This window comes from Pieris rapae, chromosome 11, assembly GCF_905147795.1.
Source record: "Pieris rapae chromosome 11, ilPieRapa1.1, whole genome shotgun sequence".
NCBI classification, from domain to species: domain Eukaryota; kingdom Metazoa; phylum Arthropoda; class Insecta; order Lepidoptera; family Pieridae; genus Pieris; species Pieris rapae.
The window spans coordinates 2,030,970-2,054,961 of NC_059519.1; the positions used below are offsets into that span (position 1 = coordinate 2,030,970).

General features: G+C 34.1%; 1 protein-coding gene across 3 annotated transcripts in view; it reads left to right on the plus strand.

The window, feature by feature from the left end:
* LOC110996880 overlaps positions 1-23,992 on the plus strand; it is a 69,844-nt gene that overhangs the window by 17,031 nt on the left and 28,821 nt on the right. For all 3 annotated transcript variants that reach the window (XM_045630004.1, XM_022264756.2, XM_022264758.2), the window contains exon 2: positions 21,677-21,707. The gene's annotated coding sequence lies outside the window, so the exon portion shown is untranslated. The remainder of the gene's footprint in view (positions 1-21,676; positions 21,708-23,992) is intronic.

Sequence of the window (23,992 nt, forward strand, 5' to 3'; positions counted from 1 at the left end):
TTCCCCTAAAAATAAACCCTTTTGAAAATTTTTAAAGTTACAAGCTGCTTTGATCCGTCAATGACTAATTGGCAGGCTCATTATTCGAATTACTTTAAAAAGTAAAAGTAAGTTAAGGAAGATTTTCTGTGGCATAATTAACAGCTCGATTAAGAAAACATGAGGGAATCAGTATTTAAAAACCAAAAATCGATCATATAATTAGGCAGAAACTACTCCACAAGACTTCGTATCAGAAGAGTTTATAAGAAACACTGTTATCAAAACAGAGATATTAGTATTACCAAATTTGCTAAGGAATTATTAGATGGACGCCAGATTGTCGCGTGCTCGCCACTGCTGCGATTCCCCCACCCACCGCGAGTTTATATAACTTTTGTAATGTCCTTTGCACAATCAGTAAAGACCATAAACAATTGCATATAATCTACATAACGTTGCACTACATTTTTTATTGTATACATTAAATTATCTTGAGCCTCGACTGAGATTCTTGGACTGGAAGATTAATTGTTTATCCTAAATGGTTGTATACAGCTTTAGTACCCTATGGCGTCCACAAAAAACTAAGTAAATCTTACGCTAATTCCTTTATATGACATTTTAAAAAACCGGCAACCCACTCGCGAGCCCTCTGGCATTGACTGTCCATAGGCCGTATCATTTAACTTCTAGTTAGCCTCCTACCCCGATTGCCCAGATTCTATATAAAGAAAAACTTGCAATATACTTTTCATTACTTTATTAACCTTAGCTGTGAAAACCTTCATGAACTTGAGAATTTCTTGCTATTTTATTATAGAGATTACAATTATAAGTAATATAAACTAGCGGACCCAACAGGCTGTCTTGCATGATATTTCAAGCGATTAGGATATTGAATAAAATATGAAAATACCGACTGGTGCGCCATCTACCAAGCTGATTTGTGAATCTAAACCATCCAAGGCGCCACCCTAACGCATACAAAAAAATTCATTCGGTCCATTCGTTTTAGAGGACTTCAGCGACATACACACGTAGAATAGAATTATATTATAAAGATAGTAAGTAGTAAGTAAGACGACAATTCTCCTTTATGTTGTTATTAACAGCAACCGTTGCAAATTGTATTACGTAACCACGGTACCACTTTACTCTAAATAACATTTTGTCTAACCGCCGATGGCTCTTTAATGACGGATGAAACCGGATGTAACTGACGAGTGAGGATTATGACTTCTAATGCTGATAGCGTATGTTTGTATACTGTTGGTTTTAGGCCTGTTTTCGAAATATTTACTTATTAACACAAATACATACATTCTTACAGACTATGCCAATATGATAATTTCGAGAAAATTTAAAATATATTGAAGTAAATATTATTTACATAATATATACATCATCGCTATCATTCAGCGAACATATAAATATGTCGATAGTATCGGAGATAGCATTCAGTAGGCGCAACGTCTCTGATAACGGGGATCTGTGCAACAGACTGGTTCTGGCCTTTGGTATCGCAAACAGCCTTGGCTTTCGCCGTCGCACATATCGGCAAAAATAATCCGGCACGACTTTTAGTACGTAGTAGGCCAGCTGTGAATATTTATAGGGCAAAGTTATTACATTTCTATCTAAAAGATAGCAATGCAATAATAATAAATTTTGCCCCCTGTTCTATAAAAAAAGGACGATACAGTCAAATCCGTTTACCACGATATCGTTTAGAACATCATTCCGGTTATATTGACCAAAATCAAAGGTCCCGGCTGAATTACCTATATATTGTATAAGGTACTTAATAACAACGTCATCTTTTAGGACTATTAGATTTTACGACCAAATATGAAAGTCCCTTCGATGTCTTTATAACAGATTTTAACTGTATTAAGCCCCGGAATTAACGACCCACAAGGCGCTCGAGAACTAAGAATCTATAGATTCATTAGACTGGAGTCCAATAATACCTTCAGGAAAACAAATCCAATTGGAGAAAGTTGATCGAGTTGATTCTTAATTATAAAACACGTGATAACTGCAGACGGGTTCGTGATGCAAAACAATCAAGGTGCAATGACCTTAGAGGAAGGGTCTGCCATAACCGATTTGCTAGCAACACCATATCGAGCTACTAATGAATCACGCGCTTAACTTTGACTGCAGTTGTGAGATTGATTTAGGTATTGATTGTATGAAATTTTGAGTAGACTAGGACAACTATACGAGATCTAGATATATATCGCTTTTTAGACTAAACTACTTATTAATAAATTAAATTTTTTTTTCGTTTTGAATACCCTGAATATTATTGAATGTGAAACAGATATATTTAGTTGCACACTGGCTGAATTCACAAGAATTGCATGATTATCAATTAGTTATAAAAAGGTTGAGGTTTTATGATTACTTGTTTTGTTTAAATAATATTTTTAGTTTGGTTTTTATCTAAATAAGTTTTAAATTATATTAAGTTACTGTATAAGTAGGAAATAAGGAAATAAATAAAAACTGTTTTCAATAAGAATAAACTTCAAAACTAGATACGCTTATGAATAGGAGCTTAATAATTACTGGGTTATTACTTTGTTATTGGTACAAATGCAATCACGCTCGTTATATAATTACAATTACATAATGTCTCATTAACAAGTGACCTCGAGGTAATTATAATTTGCGAATAATCATGCCGCTATGAATTTCACTTATTTTAGCTTGTTCCTGTTGTGTATTGTGTGGTTGAAATTAAATAATTTAACATAATGTATGCATAACTAATAAACAATCTAGCAGAATAGAGCAGTGTTAGGCTTCAGCGTGCGACTCTCATCATTGAGGTCGTAGGTTCGATCCCCGGCTGTGCACCAACGAACTTTCTTTCTATGTATCGCATTTAACAGTCACCCGCACGGTGAAGAGAACCATCGTGAGGAAACCGACTTTCCTTAGACTCAATGAGTCGACGGCGTGTGTCAGGCACAGGAGGATCACCTACTTGCCTATTAGATTTGGTGATCATGAAGCAAATGAAATAGAATGCTATGCCACTGATTTTTTATTATGCGTTTTGATATAAATTATTAAAAAAAGGTCCAACCAACCTAACCTTCTTCCTTTTATTGTCTCTATAAGTTATGGAATTTTCGTTCTCAGTTTTCTTAGTCGTCTTTTGTTCTGTGTATACAGATACTATTTGCAATGTTCATATCTGACGTTACAGTTCCAATAGTTTTCTTTAGTCTATCTTGGGTCATTCCCTAAATCATGACTATTATAGCCACGGCGTACGGAGATCTTACAGATATTAATAATGTTTGTCTATCTACTGTTATAGTATTTTTTTATTGAACGGGGCTAATAGGACATTGACCCATGGACACGCATTGCCAAAAGGCTCGCAACTTGCTGACATCTTAAGAAACACCTTAAGTAAGTAAACAAATAAATGTAGTGGAAAGTCTAATTAGTTTGGAAATAATAATAAGTGACATGTATATTTAATAATCGCAGATCGATTTGCGCGTGCGTTTCTCAATCGTTAATTTTATGACATCATAGCTTATTACTCATGCGAGTACAGAGTTGATCTATCGCTGTTATGCAATTGAGTTCCGATCTATAATTACGATTGTTTACTTTTTGTCCTGGTGCATTAGGAACTCGAGTGTTGATTACGAGTACAGTGTTGTCTATGACACATTCCTACACATCTTGACAAAAGAAAATATTAATTATTCCGTCTTTGGCTACATCTTTAGTATAATTGATATTGATTTATATTATGTTGTATGATTACGATATAAATAAAATAACAAATAGATTACTTATATGTCATTACATATTTAAAAAAATTAACATATTACAGACGTTGTTCTGTACACAGGTCGTAAATAATAATCACTTGAATCCACTTGAACACACTAAACATAAAAGTCGGTTTAGGACTGTAATCACAAAAACTCTAAATGACATATACAAATCAATCTTCTATAATATATTTGACAGCAAAACGGTATGTTTATATGCCTTTTTTATTGTATACTAGCGGCCCATCCCAACTATGCACTGTTAGCCATTTATTTTTTAAACATTGTTTTATGGATATGTTCTTTAATACATCAATCGTTTTTGTAGCGCATGTGATGTATGATACTTTATTGGCCTTTTTGTACACCTTGGGTAACATTATTGTAATTTTAGTAGGGATCCTTATATCAGCCTATATTAATAAGTGATAATATAGCATTCAAATGGTAAAAGATTTTTAAAAATCGGTCCAGTACTTTTTGAGCTAATTACAAATATACTTACATACAAATATTTTCTCATTATAATATTAGTATAGTATATAGGTCATGTTTCAAACTTGTTTGTCCTTGAAATTCCACAAATGTTTCAAGATCAAAATTAGCCAAATCGGTCCAGCCATCCTTGAGTTTTAGCGAAACAAAACAGCAATTCATATTATATATATTGTGATATTTCGACACCTGTATGTTCCTGGGAAGGTACAGGCTCTGATACAGTTCTTAATACATCAGAAGCCTAGGATAAGTGTTTGTTTATGGCACTAAAATTATATCATAAATGGACATATGTGTTTTGTTCCGATCAAAAAGGTGTAACATCTACGTTTAAAAAACTGCTTAATGTAGGAAGTAGAGGATATAATTCTGCGATACCCATAACAAATACGAGAAAGATATAAAATAGTGTGCACGCGTCTGTGTGCAGTGTGCACACTTGCACATCTCCCATAGATCAATCAATAGATTAGTGTCCTAAATCTTTCAACTCAGTTTCTCTGGGTCGGTAACTCATGTCTATCACGGTCAGTACAGTAAGATAGCTCGAATAATTTTCCTCCACGTCAAATTTCGGATCACCGGGACATTTTAAACAAATCCTAAAATACGGGACATCCCGGGAAAAACGGGACATCTGGCAAACGCATCGTGCGACTAAATAATCGAATGATGCGTTTCGTCGAAGTAAGTATGTAATTATAATTTTCTAATACTTGAATATATGTATATATATATATATATATAATATCGATCGCTATCTCAAAATGTTTGGACGTAACTGTTTACACACGTGCAACTACACGTGCTGAGCGTTTTTGACGTCCATTTTTTATTTATTTACTCATATGGCGGACATAACGGTTCTCAGTGGCGACCGCTTTCATGTAAATTGTGTACGTCATTTTTAAAATTCAATAAATTCGTAATCCGAAAAATATATTTTTTCCCATTTAAAATAATATTGTTTATAATGCCTGAAAATGGCACACATATATATCTAAAAAGATTGAGATGATATAAATATACATGTGTTAATGATCTATCTGAATTTAGTATTATTTATATTAATTAATTAATTATTATTTTTGTTAAGTATAATATTATGAAGCCTGCGAAGTGCCCAGGCAGTTTCTGTGCTGTTGGAAGGAGTTAAGCTGGCTTAGTTAGCCAGTATTTTACGTATAACGGACCTATTGGGCGTCTAAGTGCAGAAACAGAGTCCACATACCGATACCGATGTATAATATTGACTACATAAACGATACTGTATAATATTTATCCGGCTAAACTTATATGTCGCCAATAGAGATCTTTAGTGTTAAAATGCCGCCAGAATCGACGCATGGGAAACCAAATAGGAAATAATTTGGTGTGTAAAAAATCATGATCAATAAGAAATAAATGATCACGAGACAGGCAGCAATCTGAGGTCCAGGCCTAAAAGACTGTAGCGCTGCTGTATATATATAGAACCAGAAAACCGTTTACTTCAGTAGTCCTTGTTTAGAAGCTTCCATAACCGTAAACATTGTTTTATTATCACTTCCTTATGACCGTTAATTCAGACACGTGTTAATACAGTATGCATGTGTAATGTTAGCGTGTGGTCTTTATCAACGGATTGTGGTAGCAACATAATTTTATTTTTAGTTATTTTATCATAACGTAATTAATATTTATATCATTTATAATTAATACTAGAGTCTAAATCAGTGATGCAATCATAATTTTTATATTAAAAATTGTTGTTTAATTGACTGACAGTTTTTATGTTGATATTACTAGGAATTTATTAACGAAACACAGTAAGTAAATTTTCAAAATATGTAAAGAATAATTTTAATACATTTTCGAAAGGGGGCTCCCTTAACAATCAACTTGTTCTTGATGGAGCATCGGATACGCTGGGAAACACTGATCTATGTAGTAGTATAATATCTTTTTTATGAAGACTCGACTTCTGATTTCCTAAAATATCAGTATTCTCTATTATACATTGGTCGATAAATAATAACATATATAATGTGTATGTTTAATTTTATGGGAATTAGTCGTAGTAACCTTACTGCATTTTTTGCGTTTACAATTGCTAAGTTTTTGATTATTCTCATTTTATTCCTTGGGTTAGTGGGTATCTCATAAAATACTAGCCTTGTACAATGACTACAAAACGGTGTTTACTCGTTGAACCTGACCTTCACCCTATCAGCATTATCCTGTTAGGAAGCTCAAGAATGTAATGACCGGTTTTATCCATTTACCCAATAGAGTGTGTAAAGGCCTTTATAAACAAGTATTATTTGCAAACAAAATGTTTAAACAAAATTAATGTAACACGTATAACTGCATTTTCAATCGAACCGAGGTTTTTGGACAAGCCTTAAAATGCACGTATTTTAGGTTAAAAAAATAACAGATATTTTAATGGTTAATTTCTGGATGAAGGCCTACAGTATGGCCTCAATTATGCTAGTCAACCACAGCTGATAGTTAAATAAGTCATCGCCCAATCTCGAAGGTTTCCAGTTTCTTGTTTTGCCAGTCTTATCCAAGTAGAGCTTTGTCCTGTGTCCATATAACATACAAAGACAAATTTATGCTTATTAAATACAAAAAATAATAAACGTATTGAAATAAAATCTCTTAGTGTGACATACCTAACATAAAAATTTCGATTGAAATGTTCAAGTGTACTAAGACGGAATGGAAATTATGAAAATTTGTTCGTATATTTTACACAGACACGCCGTCTATATAAATTTAGAATTGGTCTTTTTGGAAGACAAGAAATTCCAAGCCTCAACTGTGCTCAATAATTTACATTACATAGGTGTTCTAGCGAATGTCGAGACGCGCGTGGAACGCGACAGGGGGACCCGGCGGCCTATAATTGGAACACCCCTTCATGTATAATAATCTAAACGATACATGGAATTTTAAGTACATTGCGGTTTTTTGTGTTTCTCAGCGTTGCTACAAATAACAAAGCAAAAAATACGTAGATTTTAAATTAAAGTAAACATCTTAATCTCTCCGCCTTATTAAAAAAATCTAATTACGAACTAAACCAAAAGTTTAACTCTTTCTGACAAAAATCAAAATGCCATTACGCTGTGATGGGAAGAGATCGACAGTTTACCTTTTATAAATAATGCGGTAAAACTATTCTGTGCACAGACAATGTTCCATAGACTAAAATTACATCGCTAGTATGTAGTGCAGATGGTCAACTTTTATTTCAAATAAACGTGCTTGTTCGGGACACTAGTGATGGGTTACACTAGTCACAGAGTAACGAAAACATTAATGTGTCAACTGACAACCTGACGGATGGGAAAATGAGTTCTAGTGAATTATTATTTTATACTGATGCGTAGTACATCTCTTAGCTAAATAATAAAATATACATAAGGTAAATAGTATAAGTACGATATTAATATTCACCGGCTAAAGTAACACAGTATATTGAGTACAACTTTCAAAACATTTATTCGTTAAAAATTCGCTTAGTTGTATAAATCGAAGTGACTTTCTCATGTGACATGGCATTTTAATTGACCAGTCAATGTTAACAACTTAAACGCATAATGGATGTTTTTACAAGACTTGCTTGAGTTTTTTGTCTAACAACAGACGATCTTTTTATAAATTTATGCGTTATTTTTTGTATAGCTAATCTTTCCTGACTTATTAACGTTTCACATGAAATATAGCTGGATTTGTATCTGCTTAAAGTAATAATAATAAAAGCCGTTTTGGCCTTAGTGGCTTAAGCGTACGACTCTCATCCTTAGGTCATAGTATCGATCCCTGGCTGTGAACCAATGTACTTTCTTGTGCACTTTTAATTTCACTCGAACAGTGAAGGAAAACATCGTGAGGAAACAAGCCGTTTTAGACCCAAGAAGTTGACCCATTAGATTGACAAATCATGAAATAGATACAGAAGTTTTGAGGCCCAGAACTAAAAAGGCTACAGATTATTTTATATTTTTAATAATAATAATATTATTTAATAAAAAATAATAATAACACTATTCATGGTGATGACGCAAAACAGGAGAAAAAGTACAGTAAAAGATGATCAATTAAAATCTGCTAAAAGTAGTTTTTCAAGTATCCTTATGTCTATCAAGAGAGATTCGATCAGAATTTAAATAGAAATCCTATACCATATAATAAAAATCCATACTATGTTATTTCAATACAAATTTCTTTCATCAGGGGGATCCAGCTCCGTAAAATGTATGTAATTATGTGATTTGTACACGTGGAAATATTGGTGCCTTGCATATAAAATTGACGTTTTGTCGTACTGGCCACTATGACCCCGCATATCTAGGAGGTCCAAATTTAATTTTTTACTACAATTTACTCGTGCATTTTTTTTTAATACCGTAATTCATTTCATTTTCCCGTTTTAATTTTTTGAGGCAGTCGTAACCAACCACCTTCAAACATTTTATTGATTCCCATCAGGTTGGTTATTTAATAAAGGGCTCAACGAACTACTTATAACATGCCAAAATGCATAGATAGACTTAGACATACTTTTAATAATTAAATATATTATTTTACAAAATCTGCTATTTTGTTTTTCCTATGAAATGACAATCTCCTATGTGCCATGAGGCGTCAAGAGAATTAAGTAACATATAAAAAAGCGATAATGACGTATTTTAATCAAAAATACTAATTTTGTAGCAAACATTTTAATTACGCTATTATGTCGCGTTGACAAGTTAATTACCGTTTTGAGTTACATCTAGGTGACAGGCGTTTCAGGTGGGCTTAATTTAGAAGAACATAATTCGGAAGTTTTCGTCCGAAACTTCTTAATTTTACGGACGGGTTTTACGTTGGGCTAGAATTTATAATATATTAATTGGTTTATTTTAAGTAAGATAAGTCATGGTACAATAGATATTTTTTATTGTGTAATTAATTAAATGAATCCCGGATGTAATAAAAAAAATATCTGTGGCGAAGATCTTTACAAAAAGATTTAGCTAAAACATAGCATAAACAGCGCTGTATTGAAAATTATTTTTAAAAGTTTCACTTAATAACATTATAACAATGTATTATTAAAAACAAATCAATATCATTTACTTGAAATATATTTGAAGTTTTAAGTAGAATATATTATTTAACACCTGATATTAGGTGATACCGCCGCGCCGCCCATTGCCTTGGCTTTGCCGGCCTTTTACGAATGGGTATGCTCTTTTCATGAAGGACCTTAAGTGTAATTGCTTCGGAAATACTTCAGTGGTTCCTCATATTGCTGGTACGCGGCAATTACATCCAGTCGTGGAACGTGGACGTCGAGGTGATACGGGTGGAATTTCGTATTCTGCCTCGACGTCTGATGATGAAACTGTATTGGGCTAGTGTTTATAGTATGTTAAAGTTCCTTTTTCTAATGTTCAAATGTATTAATAAATAAAGTACAATTTAACTTTATTAATAATACATTTTTGTGCATTTGTAGCACGTAGAGAAATTTTGTCAGTTTTATAAAACGAGTTTCGACTCCAATATGTTAAAGATGAAGGGTTGATATGAAATTTTACGCTCGAATATTTGGCAAGATTCGCAATTTTAAGATAAAATAAATGTCAGCGGTTTTTCTTGATACGAACTTTACTGAATAATTTTTAATTCCGTCTAGACATGATTAATAAATTTAATATATACGTTTTTAAGTCTCTAAACTTAATGTTGCGTGTGTGAGAATTATTTATTTATTAACACTTCGTTGCATTAAATTATAAAAGAAATTAACATAGTTAAATGAAAAGGAGGGCAACTGGCGGCCTTATTGCTTTCGAGTGATTTCTTCCAGGCAACCACTAACTAAAATAAATTTAAAATGTATTTGAGTGCTACATAAATCCTTATTAGGATTACATTAAGTCCACGTCATTATGTTTATAATTTGACGGAGTGAAGGCCTCATCCAAATTTTCCACTTGTCTCTCGTACTCATACCATTTTCCACTCTTTTTCTTCCCACTGGGCCACTCCTAATTAAGGGTATTTTTGATACACCTATCATCACAAAATGGGCAATGTAACCAGCCCATGTTCACTTTAACTTTTTTGAGTCTGTTTCGAAGTCTGATTCACAACTTTACTAAAGAGTCTTGGGTCGTAAAAAATATTATTGAAAAACATTACTTTTAATCGTTAAAGGAACATTACCGTTAACTAAGAAAAAGAGGCTATATTAATCCATAAAATTAAAAAAAACATCAATGACAAACATATGATTTGTTAAGTGAAAGCATCTCATTTAAAGATCGATACGATTCGATGCCAGACAAAAAACAAAGACAACTCATTATCCGTCTACGGTCTTGAAAGCTCAATAAAGCTCATACTTTAACTTTATTGTATTGCTGTACTGCGACTCAAAGCCACCCGCGGCTTGGAACAGAGATTTTCGTGTGTCACATTTGACTTACACTTTCAGCCTGTTGAATTGTATGAGAAACTATTTTCCTATCGGAATCGTATTCTGTTCCTGAGCTTTTAAAGTTTGTACGTACAAAATAATTTTATTATATAATAAAAAAACTTAGAATATAATTGTTTCTTTAAATTAGTGGAGTTATATGTATGATTTTCAATGCTAAATAGTCCTACCTATTGTCAGACACACAAAAAAAAAATTGTTTCTACTGAGTTTGGTTACACTGAGAATATTATATTAGCTACATTTATTCGCCGTTTTCTATTTCTGTTTCATTCGGAGTAGTATAAGCAATTACTATGGCAAACGCACAGTCCAAGAAAATGACATGGAGTAAATATAACAGAAGGCAACAGAACTCAATATCCGTAAAGGACAGTTACGCTCTATGCTCTAATTAATTTAGTATCTTATTACTCTTACATATTGTAATAGTCTTAATCCTAGCCTAGTTGTATATTTTGCCACTTTTCGTCAGAGCCGTAGTGGTAGTTATGGGAACTTATATAAATATATATTTCCTATGCGTGATTAAAAAAAATACGAAATGTTTTTATATTTATTTATTGCATTTTAGGAAGATTTACAGTATTTGAACAGAATGTAAATTATGATTACAATAAATTAAAAACGGTATTAATTACAATCTCCACCTAAAGATAACCATAAATACCTTAAGAAGAATAAAATTAACAATAATGGATTTATAAAACTGCGAAACAATTATTAATTAAATATATTATCTATCAAATGATTACTAGCTAACTATAGCGTAACGTGACTAACATCACCATATATTAGGTAATTACCTCTGGGGGGGACCTGGGGGAAGTCCCACGACGATTCTCTTTCCGTAGACCTTCCGTTCACCATTAACATTCACCACTTCTCAATTATTCAGTAAGTAGGAGGTTTGTCAGCCTGAAGCCTATGGACTATGTGCAAAGAACTGTCGAACTATTGTGTGTGTGAATCAGTGAGATAAGTGCGATTAAACAAACTCTTCTTAAACAACGATTAATACATTGCGACGGTTAGAAACTGCTTTTTCTTTAGGGTACATTTTGAGCACAATTAAAAAACTATCTTAATAAGCCTTTGATTAAATATATCTCAATCATTAAATAAATTTTCATTGTTCTTTTTCGCGTGCATTAAATAAACGTAGTGAAGAAAAACACTTTTTTAACGGCTTGAAGTTGTATTATTGCAAACTTATAATTATTTAAACAATTTTAAATTGTGTGCTTTACAGCGTGCGTGGTCACGGTGACAAAATCCGTTAAAATTTCTTTAAATGTGTAAAAGTTATGTTAATTAAAGACAATACTATAAACGTAAATAATTTAAGTTAACGCAGAAGTAAAAAAAAATGTAGCGCTATAATATTTTACGGCTTGACTTTGGACAGATTTTGATGTCTGTTTCGTGATATTTTTTTCTTACTAAGTAATTAGGTGATCAGACTGCCGGACTCACGCCGCCGATTTTTGGTCTGTCATGCCAATTTCTTCACGATGATTCCTTCAACGTACGAGTGTTAACTAAGAAAAATGTTCATCGCTTCACAGACTTGATTCGAACGCAAATCCTCACGGTTGAGAGGCGCTCGCTCAAGCGCTCAACAATGCTCGGCGTATGAATGTGTAACAATTAAAATAATTAGCTATTTGTCTAAAATTATTTCAGCTATGTATGTTTGGCGGTTGTAGTAATATTTTACGATTTAAGTGACGCAATATCGCTTGCTATTAATCTCAGGTCAATGTTCTAACAAAAGTTCACACGACAAAATTGCACTTGTCAAAGTGTATGATTAGCAATATGCATTAGCCAAGTCACGCTTACGTCTTTACGCACGATTGACTTAATTAGGTTACTATTTTTGATTATAAACAAATCGTTGATTAGAAGTTCTTCTAGTGATCAGCAGCATCTTTAGTTACATTTATACTTGTTTTGTGATATTGTGATGTATAATTTATTGATAATATTATTATGAGAAACGAAACGAATTACGAAGGCCACAGCCGAAGGTTCCAAAAAAAACCAAATGTTTTAAACTTATTTATTAAAATAAAAAAATTACAATTAAAATTATAATTAAAATTACAGCTAGTCAATCCGAAGTGAGGAAATTGAATGCTACATTATATAAAATAATAAAAGACACAAAGAGGCTAAATTGATTACAAAGCACAACGTGAGGCACGTGTAGTTCTTATTATAAATTGCGACATAGCGATACTGCTGACATCGTGTAACCTCACGGACGTGTAATACTTAATAAATAATAAGTTGAAGTGCATATTCCATGGTATAGGACTTCGTAACACCTCCCTCCTAAAATCAGCGACTATTCGAGAACTTTGTTTGAGAGAGTAGCTGATGAAATGTGTCCGGGATTCACTTTAACTAGACTGGGGTCTTCAGGAACTTGTTCTCTTCCAGGATGTCCTTTTGTTTCAGATTTAATTCCCATTCGTCTATATGTTATGATACCAACTAATATAATCGTAATCACCAATACTATATATAGAGGTATTGTAGTATGATATAAACTTATATCCTCATATTGGTTTAAATGTACCGGAGGCTGCATAGACATCTTCGTGTTAAGACTGTGGAAAGTGTTCAAGTCTACAGATGCCAGATTTAATATTGGTTGTTCACTATACTTAGATTCAATGTGTTGTGGTATTTCCAATATCTTCACAATATGACCTTTTATCTGATTATTCACATTAGTAATGGTAATGGTGGTGCCTTGTAGTGTCCTATATTGTTCTTGTCCACAGAATAATTTAACTTTCGTTAAGGTTGGAAAACTCATTGTATAATGCCTGTCATCGAGTTGTTCTAAAGCCTCATTTTGCAGGACAACTGAAGTTAAGGGGCAGGACTGATTGAGTTCCTGATGGGTGATCAACTGCTAGATACAATCATGTTTAACCTTCTTATAATCTGGCTTTGAGGTGCAAAGAAACCACGAATTCAACTTCGGACATTCTGTCTCTATGTACCTAGAGTCTTTTCCAGAAATTGCCAAAAATGGAGAGATAGGAATAAGGACTTAATGGTTTTTATTCGGGACAACAGCTAATTTATAAAGGTTATAGGTATAGGATACAATAATTGGAACTTTTATTACTATTACAACTTGCCTCTCTGAGTAAAAATATCCTAACTTAATTATTTCATAAAACTGTCTAAATTCTACGTCAAGGACTTTATCACTAGAGTATAAAATCCTAAATTTACCTATCATTACTTTAACATTATTTAAACTAACACGGCTGTTAATTTCCGTTTCTAACTTATGTTCATTATCGCATAATCTAGGTTACCAGAAATGCTTTTAATAATGGAACTTAGACCGTCAATGAGTTCCCTTTTGCGACGTACTGACTCAAACATACTAAGTTCGTTTGAAATTACAGCTATTTTATTATTAAGCTGTCTCAAATGAGGATCAAATAGAGAAAGCGTCAACCATAGTAGTATCCTGTAACAAAGTGGGATGTTTAGAACTTCGCTTAAGGCGTGATTTTGCAACGGGACCACGCTTCTTTTTTGTATATATATGAATGGGAAGATCCGCGAGCACTGTGTCTTGCGTATAGCGTGGTGCTAATTTCTGTCGGGCTGCCATGGGATTACGTATGAAAACTTGTTGGTCTGGGGTATAGTCTTTTTCAGGTTCTCTGTCTTTATTTCGGTTTTCAGTCAATTGAGTCCTGTCATGTAAGGAGGTTTCGTTAATAATTTCATATACTTGAGTCATTCGTCTTTTATGGTCCTGAGAATACTGTTGTAATAAATGTTCGGTTAAGTCTATGTCTACGAGGGTCAAAATGTCCTGTAATTAGGTCTAATGGCCTACATTTCGTGAAACTGTGAATAGAACTATTATAGGCTAAAATGGCATATGGCATAAGATTAATTGCCGGTTCGTTTGGTTTCTCTAATTTTAATATTCTTAGATGTTCAAGGATAGTTGAGTGGAATCTCTCAACGATTCCATTGTCATTCGGAGAATGAGCTAGAACCTTATGATGCTGAATTTTGTGAAGACGAACAAATTCTAAAAATATCTGATTAGTAAATTCAGTACCTTGATCCGTAACTACAGTTAACATCATACCATGATGGGTACAAAATATAAGAAGAGCTTGAACTACGCTTAAAGCTGTGCTATCTCTCAAATGATAAGCTTGTGCATATTTGGAAAACGCATCGACTATTGTAAGATATTTCTCTGACTGAACTGTGAAAAGATCGAGATGAACTGTCTGAAAGGGTTTAGAAGGGGGTGGAACTATACAGAACCTCTGTTTAATTGGGCACCTATCATATTTGGCTTGACCGCAAATATTACACTCGTTAATATATTTTGAAATGCTATCCTTCATTTTAGGCCAATAATACCTGGAAGATAATGCTAAGTAACATTCTGTAATACCACGATGATTTGTTTTTCCTTCATGGTATTTTTTTATAATTTCCTGTTGACGTAAATAGTCCTTAACATTTTCTAATTCTGTTTTCGTTAAAATAAGATTCATTGCGGAATTTTTAAAATTACTTTGTATTATGGGGATTATTTTATACATAGCTAATGGGGGTTGGATTAAGATTCCTGTCTTGACCTTGGGGTTTACATATTCCTTAACTGCATTAATAACGTCATTGTCAATATTAGTCTCAGTAATTTGTATAGTCGTTTTTGTATGTGTCTCGAAAGGTTTCGTTACAGTTGGTCGCTTTTTAATATCACCTACGAGGACAAAACATATCTGTCTTGTAAACTTATTTAACGGTTCGTCAGATATAGGAACTTCAAGAATTGGGTTTTCGTCACTGGTATGAACTGTTTCAGTGGCAGAATCGGACTGTGATGGAGGTCTTTCAGATGTATTTACTATGATGGAACTCACGTCCTCATTGTGAATTTCGACGCGAGATAAAGCATCGGCATTGGTATTCTTTTTGCCCTGCTTGTATTCGGTGGTAAAATTATATTCACTTAATTTAAGTCTCCAACGCGTTAACCTAGAACCTGGTTCTTTAAGATTCATAACCCATTGAAGTGGCCTATGATCTGTGACAATCTTAAATTTTCTGCCAAATAAATACGGTCTAAAATATTTAGTAGCCCACACTATTGCTAAAAGTTCTTTTTCTATTGTACTATAATTAATTTCACTCGAATTAAGTGTCCTTGATGCATATGCTATAGGTTTGTCACTACCTATAGTTCCTTGAGAAAGTATAGCGCCAATAGCGAAATTAGATGCATCAGTCGTAAGAATAAAATCTTTATTAAAATCAGGATACTGCAAGATAGGATCATTTATCAATAATAACTTACATTTTTCAAAGCAATTAATGTAATTTGAATCGTTAAACGTTATTTTAGATCCCTTTTTAAGACACTGCGTCATAGGTTTTGTTATACGAGCAAAATCAGGAATAAATTTTCTATAATAACCGACTAAACCAAGGAAACGCTTTATTTCAGTGGCAGTTTTAGGCAAAGGAAATTTTTTTATTGCTTCTATCTTGTCAGGATTCGGCTTAATACCGTCTTTACTAATTATATGCCCTAAATATGAAGTTTCAAGCTTTAAAAATTCGGATTTATCCATTTGTATCTTGAAATTTGATTCCCTTAATCTTTTAAAAACTTTTTCTAAATTTACCATATGTTCCTGTAACGAAACACTAAAAACTATTATGTCATCGAGGTAAACTAGACATATAACATTTTGAAGGTCTCTAAGAACATTATCCATAACCCTCTGAAAAGTTGAAGGGCTATTCTTTAAACCCATGGGCATTCTTAAAAATTCAAAGTGCCCATGTTCTACGTTAAAAGCTGTCTTATGAATATCTTGAGGGTCCATTTCGACCTGGTAAAAGCCACTTGCCAAATCTAACGTAGTGAAATAATGGCAGTTACCTAACTTATCTAAAACGTCATTAATATTCGGTATGGGATACTTATCATCTATAGTTTTTTCATTTACTTTTCTAAAATCTATTACTAGTCTCCACTTTTGTTTCCCAGAAGCATCAGCCTTTTTGGGTACGATCCAAATAGGAGAGCTCCAGGCTGAGTCCGAAGGTCGAATTATACCTTGCTCTAACATCTTGCCAATTTGATCTCTAACCTCTTGTCTGTGTACATATGGATAACGATAACTCTTTGTATAAACTGGTACTTCGTCAGTAGTTTTAATACGATGTTTAATTTTATTCGTGAAGGTAAGTGGTTCACCTTCAATATAAAATACGTCTGCATAACGAGAACAAAGTGATACTAAATTTACTTTTTCTTCAGGATTAAGATGGTCTGTGCGAAGACGAGAGATAACATCATCAACACGATTAGGCTTAAGACAATCATAGCTTTCAACATTAAATATTTCAGCATGTGCGGCATGATCAAAGGAAAGTATTATATCATTATCTGTTGGATTTTCTACTTCTAAATAACCACGATTATTTTTGACAGATGTAATGCATTCATGAATAATACAATTACAGATAACTTGTTCTTGAACTAAAACATCACCATCTAGCGTATCAATAGGAACTCTTATTAATTTAGTACTATTAGCAGGTATTATATCTTCATACAAATTACAATTTCTAGAGTTATACATATGAATCGGATTCGAACCAAATTTAGTTACTAATAACTTATCCTTAAGATCAATTTTAGACTCCCATTTAGTGAGTAAATCGAGTCCAATCAAACCATCGAAATAATCATGAAATTTATATAAAAATAATTTAATATCTTCATTATTATTTAATTCCGAAAAACAAGGTAAAGTAATTGAATAATTATTCCTAGTAGTTGCATGGACATTAGTCACCTCGAATGGATCAAATGTCAAAGGTATATCTGAAAAATAATTACTTACTGCTTCGGGGCTAATAAAAGACTGATTAGCACCGGTATCAATTAATAACTTAAGTGGTGGATTGTAAATTTGAATATACGGTAATTGTCGTTGAATATGCAAATTAATTTCTATTTTAGCTTTTCTAACTTGACCGCTTTTTGAAAATCCTGATCTGAAGTTGAACTCTCTTGTGGCTCTTCAACAGTAGGAGGTGAATAGTCATTAGCGTCTTGATACTGTTCATAAGTCATGTCATAAACAGGCTCTGAATAATAATATTCCTGATAATAAGGGTCATAGTAATAGTCATGTTCATAAAAGTCATAGTCGTTTTGGTCATATAATTCGTTAAAATTAACATCTTTAAATTTAAAATAATTAGAAGGTGGTGGATTACCATGTCTAGACCAATCATGCCCGGTAAAAACGGGTTTAGGTTGAGAGGTCTTAGTAACAAAATGACTTACACCACTCATCGGTTGTGGACCATTATTAATTGGTCTCTGTTGAGGTAATCTGAATACATTGCTCTGAGGACGGTAATTAGGTGGAGGAGCACCGAACATCTGCTGAGTTCTAGTAGGACCACGAGGCAACTGTGGTTTCATAACTGGCATAGGCATAGGCATAGGCCTATTAGGTTGCGGGATCAAAAATCTAGAGGGTCCTGGCTTAAAATTAGGTACAAAGTTAAAGTTACGCTGAGAATTATGGCTGTTAGGAGGATTATTATCACTATTATATAATTTTCTATCTGTACAACTCTGGTTGCGTTGTTGGATGTATAACGTATTTTGTTCCTCATGTACAAACTCGAGAGCTTTCTCTATTGACTCCGGCCGCATGCATCTTATTCGGGATCCTAGTGGATCACGAAGGCCACGCAAATAGGCTTGAAGAGTCAGTTTTTTATATAACTCTCTCTTTGCTTCAATGGTACTTTGAACGGAATCGTGCAAGCTAACATAGGTCATTATTATACTGAAAAGATTCTGACAACGCTCATAAAACTCTTGAGGCGTCCCCGAATCTTGACTTATAAGAGACAGATCGTTATATAAAGAGGTCTCATCACGGTGGTCTGCAAAATTATTTATTAAAGAATTACGTATGCTGATCCAATTTTCGGAAATTCCATTTGAGTTTAAAGTCCGCGCAGCAGGTCCAGTAACCTTATTGAGAATACCATTAATAAGTGCTAAATTACTTAATTCATAACCCGGTTCCGCTGTTATAAATTTCGCCACTAATTGATCACATAAATTAATAAACCTTGTAAGAACATTAGGGTTACCATCAAACTCGGGAACTAAACGTAAAGCCTTAAATATGTTGTCAACTAAAAGCTCCGACATATTTCCTGTTAAATTTCTACCTATATCAAATTCTAAATTTCTACGTATAATACCTAACCTAGGGGTCCGTGATTCTCTAGGATGGAAAATCTTGGTATAGGATTATAAAAAAAAACTTAAAGGATAATTTGGCAAGTCTAGATAAAAACTAGGTACTCACCACATCTGGTTTCTTTGATAAATCGATGTCTTGATTTCCCTCTGTCTGCAGGCTCTTGTAGGTTTCCGAATTTGCCCGGTCCGCGATCGATTCACTGACTTTACGAACAAATCCTACCGACTGCGCCAATTACGAAGGCCACAGCCGAAGGTTCCAAAAAAAACCAAATGTTTTAAACTTATTTATTAAAATAAAAAAATTACAATTAAAATTATAATTAAAATTACAGCTAGTCAATCCGAAGTGAGGAAATTGAATGCTACATTATATAAAATAATAAAAGACACAAAGAGGCTAAATTGATTACAAAGCACAACGTGAGGCACGTGTAGTTCTTATTATAAATTGCGACATAGCGATACTGCTGACATCGTGTAACCTCACGGACGTGTAATACTTAATAAATAATAAGTTGAAGTGCATATTCCATGGTATAGGACTTCGTAACAAACGCATAAACTTTATGTTACATGAAATTTTATATTCCTTCATTTCTTCATGAGATAAAAATATTATGTTTGACATAAGAAGTTGCGTAATTTTTTACAACCTTCATCTTCAGTCATTATAATACATACATACTGCTCTGAATTTGGTAATTGGCATTGGTTGTTATAATGTTACCATTTATATCTTTAAATATATAATTTTACTATACTCTTAAACGGCTAGACCGATTTGAATGAATTATTTTGCATGCATGCGCCCTGGATGGTTAAGATTCACAAATCAGCACGATGCCGCTGCAGTCGGTTCGTTCATACTTTCAGACATTACATATCATGCTGTCGGGTCCGATAGTATAAAAACATATATTGTTGTACATAGTTATGGTTAGAGACCCAAGAGATAGAAACACATTTGTTTCGTTATACATTTCAACCGATATGGATTATCTGTTGTGTTAGCTAAAATATATGTAGACCACTCTTTTACGAGACAATTTATATCTGTTTTTCCTAATATGTTAGTCGACGCTACGGTGATTTTATCGGACGGTCGAAGAGAGTGTCTAGGACACTCTCTTCGACTGTAACATTGTATTCAGCTATTAACATTTCAATATTTCGCTTATATATTGTTTAATGTAACTTTACTTCTCATTACAAAAAAATATTTTATGTACATGAGAAACTTAATATTAATATGTATATATACGAGCGAGATACACGTCGCCATTAGCCGTCTCAATTTTAGTCAACTGTGTTCACTCTAACATGCATCTTTACTGCATTTTTGAATTTGTCAAACATATGTATTGCGAATTTTAGATGGTAATTGATTAATTGCACACCCTCATACCTAATAGACTTCTTCAAATAATTTGTACGCGGCTTCGGCAAGATAAGCAAACTCGCTCGACGAGTAATGCGTGTAGTTGTGTATTTGATTGTTTTAAATGATAAACTACTCTGGAGAGAGTTATTATTTTTATTTTTTTAGATACAGGTGCTATACATATATATATTTAAACTTAAATCCTCCATTATTTAAAGCATGGTGACCCGGGTACCGTAAAACGTCAAAGGCTGTTTTTGTAGTAAATAATTAAATTATATGCTATTTACGATGATTATTATGTTTTGTATATTTGGCAATATGTCGTGGTCTTCTAAACCACTTCCATCATCGCTGCATGTCGTTAACAAAGAAATCTAATTTTTCCGAGCGTTCGTTAATTTGTACTGATTTCGCGTGATTTTAAATTGAGTTAAATGGAGAGACAATGCTCCATTGACATAGATGTGCAACGTTATGTAACATTCATTCCGTTTTGTGCAATACTTCCAAGCCGGGCATCATTCTTACGTCAACGATAAGGATTTTTAAGTGAATATAAGTTTATTTTCATACAGGACTTGACACATCACAAACCTGCTATTAAGTGTGATGTAGGTCATAATTAAAATAAAATAGATTCTATATTTAAAACTACATGAGCAATGTTGACCTAGTGGCTTCAGCCTGCGACTCTCATATCTGAGGTCGTAGGTTCAATCCCCGGCTGTGCACCAATGGAGTTTAATTTAACATTTGCTCGAACGGTGAAGGAAAACGTGAGGAAACGGACATGTCTTAGACCCAAAAAGTCGACGGCGTGTGTCAGGCACTGGCGGCTGATCACCTACTTGCCTATTAGATTTAAAAATTATCATGAAACAGATTCAGAAATCTGAGCCCAAGTGCCACTGATTTTATTATTATTTTTTTATTTAAATTACAAAGAGAAGTTGTAGGTGGCGCTACAATCTCTGGTTTTATAAAAAACCCCGAACCAGTGCAGCGGTCTAGCCCTAGGCCTAGGCATGTCAACAACGAAGGGATGAAGTTCCAGCGTGCTTCTAGAGCGTTGTTTGAAAGGGGATGATGGAATCATTACTAAATCTGAAAGTTAACTATATATAACTCATAAATAATTAGGACTTAAAGTTTAGTGATTCTTTATTATTTTTAATAAAATTACAAATTTATATTTGCAGGTCAGTTGCTGATCTACGAGTATAATTAAGGGTAAGTGAGGTGAGGTATACCTATAAAAAAATACAGGACTTAGTTCGCGCAATGTATGAATACCCTTATAACCTCACTAGCTGTAGTCTGCTGTTTCACTTGCGTTGATTAGTTATCTATAACTAGCGTCCGGTCCCGGTTTAAGACGGCTGGACATATCTGTTATATATTGAAATTGTGTATGTTACTCTAATAAAATAATTTACATTATAAATATTTCAGTTACAAAAATAGAAATCATTCCTGTTTAGTTATGTCTTCGAAAAAAGACGCCCGAATCCAATAGTTAATCCACAATTTTTCAATCTGAGATTAGACCGTGACAGTCGATCGATCTCCTGTATATGCAGATAGGAGATTTGGTTATGGATGCCCCAAATACCAAACCCTACGAAGACAATTCATTTTTGGCGGCGGATTGAATGCAATCTCTTCGCTCCTTACACTCATATTTGATAATCAATATAAAGTGAATAAAACCGTACAAATAATATTAAAATATTTTAGTATATATATATATATAATTAATAAATAATTTCTATGTTTAAAACATATGAAATAGCTTTTTAAAATATATTTGAAATATTATAAATATAATATTGGCACAGTTGACTGTCATTTTCATCCACATACACCGATCCGACCTCCTATGAATAGCTTGTATCGACAGATGGCTATTACAATCCGTCGATTGGTAATTCGCACACATATAAATATTTTGATTAAATATCTATCTGAAATGGTCAAAAATAGATCGAGATAGGTTATTGGGTTTGGGCGTTAATGATCAATCAGTAGTTGCTGAGATCGTGTTTAAGCAAACTGTTCATCAGAATAACAGATTAGTTAATAGACGTAATGTTTTTTTTTTTTTTTTTTTTAATGGAGCTGCGAACCCACCCCTGACTTTTGCTTATCAGGGTCCTTTTTTGCTGTATTTATTTTGTTCATTCAATTTTTTATTTTTATTTTAATATTGTTATGTTATATTATATTGTGTTTCTTACAGCAGCTTTATGCATTCACATTTACTTAACATTTTACATTTCCTAGTATAGTGTAGTAGTTTTCTTTATTTAAATTGTATATTTATTTTCTTTGTTTATTTACATTCACTTTACATACTTTCATAAAAATTTAGCATTTTGGTCATTTTGAATTAATTACAGGGCGTAGCAATATTCCGGGCGCCGTTGAATATTCCCGTCCTCCGCAGAATCCGCTCGCAAAATTATTCCAGGGCCGTCCTGTGCCCCGCAAGGATGTCGGGCAGCACATTGCGTGTCATCCGCATCCCCACGGTCTGCTCCAGATCGTGCCTTTGAATGGCGAATATGGGGCACTCCACTAGGAGATGCTCCACCGTTTGTATTGTGTTTTCGTCGCATTCACATGCGGGACTCGTTTTTATTTTGAAACGGTGGAGGTATTCCGCGAAGGCTCCATGCCCTGTCAAAATTTGGGTCATTATAGGGTTAAACCCTTTGGTCCTTGCGATTTTGTACGCAGCTTCCGGGTCGGGCAAGAACATCCTAGTTGTCGCCCCGGTTGTTTCTTCGGACTGTCTCTTGACCCATTCCCGCACCGTGCCTGCGCGTATTAATTTTTTAATGTATGATAGCGGGCAGCGGTCGTAGACTGGCCTCCGCTTTGTGTTAGTGGCTTCTTTGGCCAACTGGTCCGCTCTTTCGTTCCCTCTTCTCCCCGCGTGTGCTTTTACCCAGAAAAGTTTGACGCTCTTCTCTGGGTGCTGGGTAAGAAGCTCGCGGATCTCGGTGACCAGGGGATCGAAAGAGCGTCCCCCCGCAACCGCATCCAATGCAGACCTTGAGTCGCTGTATATGAGGACCTCGGTCTCCTTCCGCTGCACCGCTATCTGCGCCGCTCTTTGTAACGCCACCTGTTCTGCCTGATACACGGTGCAGAAATGTGCCAGAGGCAGCTTTTGACTCTTTATTTCTTTTTCTCCCTTCCAAAGGGAGATCGCAGCTCCCACCCCTTCTTGCGTCTTACTACCATCCGTATATATTTGAATGCTTTCATTATTTATCGCTAGTTCTTCGTTTGTTAGAATAACATATTCCAGTGCTGTCTTTGCCGGGTGAAGACTTTTATGAAAAGGTGTTTTCGTTTCCACCTCAGCTCCCCCTAAGTACTCGCAGGTCATATGCCCCTTTTTAATTTGGTATAATGTTTTGTTTTCGTGTACTCTCAGATCTAGGGGGAGTAAGCCTGCCAGCACTCTGAGGGAGCTGAGTGGAGCTGTCCTATAAGCCCTACATATC